The sequence below is a fragment of the Oratosquilla oratoria genome, chromosome 2, assembly GCF_046742065.1.
Source record: "Oratosquilla oratoria isolate Oo_2021 chromosome 2, ASM4674206v1, whole genome shotgun sequence".
NCBI lineage: Eukaryota > Metazoa > Arthropoda > Malacostraca > Stomatopoda > Squillidae > Oratosquilla > Oratosquilla oratoria.
The window spans coordinates 19245445-19252944 of record NC_134778.1 but is presented as its reverse complement, the minus strand read 5'-3'; positions in this window follow the sequence as shown (position 1 = coordinate 19252944).

The following is a 7500-nucleotide window of genomic DNA, read 5'->3' as shown; positions in this document are numbered from 1 at the left end:
AACATGTATAACTAAACATGCAAACATGACTCGCGTGGGTGTGGATGTGTTACATTACCTCAGTTCATTCTCATTACCTGAACTTTGTTAAAGCCAGTTACATGCGACTGATGAATATGATATTCATTTTCCTATCTTTTTATCCTTTTCTTAATTTGCAAAGTGGATCGCCTGACTCTTTTAGAGAGACAGATTTCCGAAGAGTTTTGTAGGATTTGAAACTACCATGGAAGGAGTGGAGGTTTGGGGCGATGACGGCGCCAGTTATGACCAAGGCTTCATATGGAAGTCGAGTTTGTCGAGTTCCCTCTTCGTGAACTTTCGATCCTGAAGGTATGGTGCACTGGTAGATGTGCAGGAGCGGCGCTTACGTAAGTTCGGGGATCGGCACGGTGCCAAGTGGTCCCCATCCATGCCATTGCCACGGAGCTTCTCTTTACAAACTCGGTCGACCGAGAACCGTCGATGAATCAGTTTATGACTGATAGCCGTAATTATCCTCATCCCGACGGTTAGGGCGTCGTTACTTGCGGTGAAGGTCGAGGGGATGGCGGTTCGAATCCCGCCACCGGCGAAGTTGAACCAAGGGAATGGTTCATTAAATTCCACGCTACAAAGTCCTTCTGATGAGAGGAGTTTGTGATATTAAACCATATCAACATCAATATCTTTTTGTGTTGATTGTTATAGTCTTGCATTGAGCTGTATTCCTTATATGGGTAAAGGGTTTCATATTCAATGGCACCATTGCCATGGCAATGAAAGTGATTTCTGTTGATGTTTATGCAGTGTTTTGATGATGATCATAATGGTCGTGGAAATGGTAGTGATGGTGAAGGGGGTTGTGGTAGTGGATGATGGTAGTGGTGATGATGGTAGTAGTGATGATGGTGGTGAGGACGGTGGTGGTGATGAGGATGATGACAACGATGACAACGACGATGACGACAGCGACAAGACAATGACAACTGTCAAAACAAATGACCACTTATCCGAGCTCTAGGTACTCATAGTACTAGAATCCTGAAAATCTGTGCAACCGAACACTGCATAACAAAGAAGCACCCTACCGATTCGCTCTCTTTTTGTATTCCAACTTGATCCCTTGATAATGTACTTTGTTAATTTTATCATGGCAAAAGGCAGACGACTTTACTCAAGGTCAAGATTTGGCAGAGTACCTCATTTTCTGGGTTTTCTTTTGATTGACGCCGAGGATTTCATTCAGCTGAGACAATGTCACCATATCGATATAAAACCACAATGGCAAGAAAAACCAACAACAACAACAACTACAACCGTGTTGTTGTTTTCTCCTGGTAATTATCAGACTATGCCATTTAAATAGGGTCTTCATTGAGATTGTTTTCAAGCCCCACCCCCGCTATACAGTCATTTAGCATCACTCGGGGCAATATATATATATATATATATATATATATATATATATATAACGTATGTATATATATATATGTATATATAATGTATGTATATGTATATATGTATATATAATATATATATAATATATGTATATATATATATGTATGTATATGTAATATATGTATATATATATATGTATATATATGTATATATATGTATATATATATGTATTTATATATATGTATATATATACATATATTTATGTATATATATATGTATATATATATATATATAGACGACTATATCTGTGTGTGTGTGTGTGTGTGTGTGTGTGTGTGAGTGTGTGTGTGAGTGTGTGTGTGTGTGTATGTATATGTATATATTATTTTATATATATATATGTATATATATATATTTATATATATATTTTTATATATATATAGATATATATATATACACGCGGAGTTAAAACGACAGCATTGTTGTAGTTATTCAGTTTTTCCTCGTATTTGCAATTTTCCTGATTAGAGATTTGCCATTTACTGTAGATACGTAAATGACATCTTTGTCAGCACCCCTTCTGCTGTTTTGTTAGAGAATATACGCTGCCGCCTTCAGGAAATTTCAGGCCTAACTTTTACCACTGAAATGAATAATAACGGTCTACTCCACTTCCTGGATGTGCTGGTCGATTCTACATCCAACAACTTTATTATTAGCGTATATCGTAATCCCACAAACATAGATAAATGCATGAATGGCAAGGGCGAGTGCACTGACAACTACAAGAAAGGTGTTATAAGAGCCTATGTAAAAAGAGCCATATCGGTGTGTTCCTTGTGGCAATCATTACACAGTGAACTTCAACACCTTAGACAAATGCTCACAAACAATGGGTACTCCAACACCGACTTTGATTCTATTACTAACAAGATGCTAGAATCACATCTCACAATCAAAACACCACAAAATCATAACTACATCAGCATATATTACAAAAACACCTTTACTAATAATTAAAAAAAAAAAAAAATGAAAAAGTCATTAAAGATATCATCCATAGGAACTGCCTCCCTACAAGCGAGAACAACAGAATCAGAGTTCTCATTTACTACAAAAATCCCAGAACTTCCTCTCTGATCATGACGAACAACTCTTCTAAGCAATCAGACTTCTAGAACCAATGTAGTGTACCAATATAATTGCTCTTCAGAGGATTGTAAGCCTCATAACCATACCTACATCGGTTTTACTAAATGCAAAGTCAGCCGTCGCCTATCATTACATCTACAAGAGGGAGCAATCAAAGAACACCATAAGAGTTTCCACAACGCCGTACTCAGAAGGGATGAGTTGATTATTTACATCAAAATTATTGAAACGTGTGATGACCCTAGGAAGCTACAATTACTCAAAGCCTTTCATATTAGAGACAAAGCTCCAGTCATTAACATCCAGAGGAGCAATTTGATCTCCACTATCCCATTGTATAGAAACAAAAATTCCCCACTCCTCCCTCCCTCCACCCCCTCCCTTCCTCGTCTCCAGCTCTTCCCCTTCCACCTCCACCCCCTTCCTCCCCCTTATTATCCCCCCTGGTGACCACAGCCGCGTAACCCCTACCCCCTAACCCCCCTTACCCCGTGACCTCTGAGATCCCATTGTCTGACCCCTGACCATAGGCTTATATATATCTGTCATCCCCGACTTGTCACTTTTTTTCTCCCATCCCTTTAAATGTAAGTCTTCTTGTACCATTGTCATCGTATTTATTTGCATTTATATTGTATCCCTCATATTTTACTAGTATTGTTCTTGCACACAATTGTCAACATTATTGTATTTATGTAACTTTTGTAATTTTGTCACCATTACTGTAATTATGTAATTTTTGTTATTTCAGTTTACTCTTGAAAATGTCTTCATTAAGACGAAACGTTGAGCTCAAATAATGGAAAGAAATGGAAGAATACAGTGATTTAGTTTCAATTCACCCGGTTAATGGCAAATCTCTAATCAGGAAAATTGAGAATACGAGGAAAAAACTGAATAACTACAACAATGCTGTCGTTTTTAACTCCACGTGTATTACTGAGAACCTGCTCCCCTCTTTTACAAATATATATATATATATATATATATATATATATATATATATATATATATATATATTTGTATGTATGTACAGTATATGTGTGTATTTACCTAGTTGTATTTACCTAGTTGTATTTTACGGGAAGGGGAGCTATGCTCGTGGGGTCCCGTCTTCATATCTCATTTTATCTAAACTATTTTTAAATTCATGTATTGTTTTTGCACACACCACTTTCTCATCTAACTTGTTCCAACTTGTGTGTGTGTGTGTGTGTGTGTGTGTGTGTGTGTGTGTGTGTGTGTGTGTGTGTGTGTGTGTGTGTGTGTGTGTGTGTGTGTGTGTGTGTGTAATTAGATAGCAGCTTTTCTTGAACAACAAAACTCCATTACTTTTAATAAAAATCTTCAAGAGAAGTTACGAGCAGAAAACACCAAAGGGAGAGGCAATAGCAAAAGCATTCTTACCCTACAATTACATGAAGCAGCAACCCAAGACAAAACCAACTTCTGTATTGTGATCCGCCGTGCTGACAAGTCCAATGTATTCGTCAATATATTCAGCGATACCACCAAATTCAAGTGGATCAACGAGAACCCCACTGAATGATTAAAGGTGGAAGTCAATTAGTTTATAGTCACAGCCAACGCAGTTAAGTTGGACTTTCGCCTCATTCTTGTCAATGGATATTGCTTCCCAAGTTACTTACCGGGTACATGGCAATTTTTGTTAAATCAGATAGCCGCTGACTTCTGACGATCTGTGTAGTTGATTGCTTAAAATTGCGGAAGACTTTTTTTCCCTCATTGTTCAAGCTTCTGTTTCACATTGAACAATGAGAAAAAAAATCGTCCGCAATTTTGAGCGATCAGCTACACAGATCGTGAGAACATCAGCGGCTATCCAATTTAACAAAAATTGTATTAGAGAGAAGATTACTCCAAGGATATATGTTAATGTCAAAGCACATAAGACAGGATATCCCCTTCGACTCATCATATCCCAAGTTGCCCTTCCTACATACAAAACTGCCAAGGAACTGAATACACTCATTTCAAAACAAATGCCTTACAAATGCGCCATCAGCCCCACTGACGAATTTCTTAAGATTCTTCGATCCATTCGTTCGCAGGGATTCATTGCTTCTCTCGACGTCAACAGGTTATTCACCCATGTGCTCATTGAAGAAAGCATCAAAATTATCTGCAACAATATTTACAAATATGAAAAAGTCTCACCCCCTAGCTTCCCACGGCAAACATTAGAAAAACTTCTCTGCATCTGCACAATTGAAGCCCACCATTAAGAAAGTTTATGGAACACCAAAAAGACCAAATTCATTTATTTATAGCAGAAGCACTCACAATACAAAAAGAACATTCTAACATTAACCAAGAGAACACAGGAGAAAAATGCACATCAAAATCATATGCAGGACACCAAGTCACCACACCGAGTGGTGATGTTCACTCCCCTAGTGAACATCACCACATAAACTACAAAGCTTATGAGCATATACAGTTTCTTATTCAATATTAGTGTTGATGATGCGGAATGAGGGCGCTAAACCTCGACATCAATATATATATATATATATATATATATATATATATATATATATATATATACATATATATATATGTATATATATATATATATATATATATATATATATATATATATGCATGCGAATAAATCACAAAAACACGTGATTCACAAAATGTGTAACGACGTGGAAAATAAAATGAAAGGTGACCGAACGTTTTCGTCTATTTAAGACATTTTCAAAGATACAGAGTAAGGAGACAGTGACAATATATATACAAAAGAAGCACACCAGGGGGGAATTAGGGCAGGTCCATGGTGACCTCACTCTCTCATCATTGTCGGACGTTTGAGCCGGCTACTGTCAACATGTGTATGATATAAAGTTATCTAATTTATACATTCCCATACTCATATTCATGTTCTTCTCAAATGAAGCTTTAATATAACATGATTCTATGATATTCCTCTCCTTAATGTCCTTACTTAAGACAATTTTCTTTGTGTTATCCCAATCAATGCAATGATTAAAATTCCTTAAATGCAAAAACAGCCCACTTGAAACTTGCCCTATTCTGATCTTATATTTATGTTAGTTTATTCTCAATTTTAAATCCTTGCCTGTTTGTCCAATATAATTAAAGTTACAATTTTTGCAAGGGACACTATAAACACAGCCTTCATTACAAGCAGGTGAATTTTTAATCAACCTGTTTTAAACTGTGTTGTTATTTTTAAAGACAACTTGGACACCAAAGTTATTAAAAATACGAGTTAAACTAACAAAATTTTAATGAAAAGGGAGGCTTAAAATATTCTTAAAACTGAATTGTTGATTATGAGTAGGATTATAAAAAGATTTCTTTGCTGTGTTTTGAGCTACGTCAATTAAGTCTTTTAGATATTTTAATTTGTCACCAATGTCATAAATGGTTTCAATTTCTCGGTCTAAAAATTCAAGGCAACAAACTCTAAAGGCCCTTAGAAACATTGAAGTGAATACTGATTCAAAAAGGGCAGACTATTGTTCTGTTCAATTTCCTTTGTAAATTTAATTGATGGTACCAAACTGTTTAACTTTAATAGAAAATTGTCTAAAGGTTGGTAAATAGGCCACATACACAATATATCGTCAACATATCTATGCCAAATGGCTTTGTTAGGAATAGTTTTAGGCAAAATATCTCTTTCAAAAAATTACATATACAAGTTGCTTAAAACAAGAGATAAAGGATTCACTATTCCCATTCCAAACTTTTGCATATAAAATTTACCATTACATTCAAATTTTGAATCTAACACACATAACTTAATGAGACTGATTATTGTGTTGACCGGCAGAGGCTTATCATATTTCTTCAATTCATCTTCTAAATATATTAACAAATCTAAAACGGGAACTCGAGTGAATAAATTAGTAACATCAAAACTAACAAGATTAAAAGCAAAGGAGGGATTTTGACCAGATAGCTTTTCGATGAGATCAACATTGTCTTTTATATGAGAATGGGAAATAATACCTACAAGAGGGCTTAATAGCGACACCAACCACTTGTACAATTTGTAAATACAACCAATAGGGCAAACGATAGGTCTAGCTGGATTATTGATTTTGTGAGTTTTAATTAAACCGTACATATAAGACAATGACGGTGACAACGATACGAGTTGTTTGATAAGTTCATTGTTTTCAACTAGGAATTTCTTAATTTTTTTTTATTGAACTCGCTGTTAACCGTCTCTAAATAGGCGAAAACGTTCGGTCACCTTTCATTTTATTTTACAAGTGGTTTTATCACACACACACACACACACACACACACACACACACACACACACACACACACACACACACACACACACACACACACACACACACACACACACACACACACACACACACACACACACACACACACACACACACACACACACACACACACACACACACACACACACACGGTGGCGCTGTTGGTAGAGCGATGAACTACTAGCATGGTGGTGCCCGTAGTGCTTGGTTCGAATCCTGCCCAGGGCCGAAATTATTTTGGTACAGCTGCGCTTCGGGTCGTTACTCTGACTCTCGTGGGCGGGGAGTTGGGTGTGTGTGTGTGTGTAAGGTCATAGCATTACCCATAGATCGGACCTACGAGCTTTGAGCTCTCTTCCATGAGGGAAATAGCTGTCGATCACGAGTCCAACACGTGATCCAAAGACCAAGTGAATACACACACACACACACACACACACACACACACACACACACACACACACACACACACACACACACACACACACACACACACACACACACACACACACACACACACACACACACACACACACACACACACACACACCCGCAGACATCAGTGTTGAAGAGGGCATGGTAACGTCCCCAGAAACCTGAGAACATCACAAGATAAAAGTGATTAATTTTCGTTGTTTACAAACTCGATCCCTCACACTTCCTGGGCCGAGCA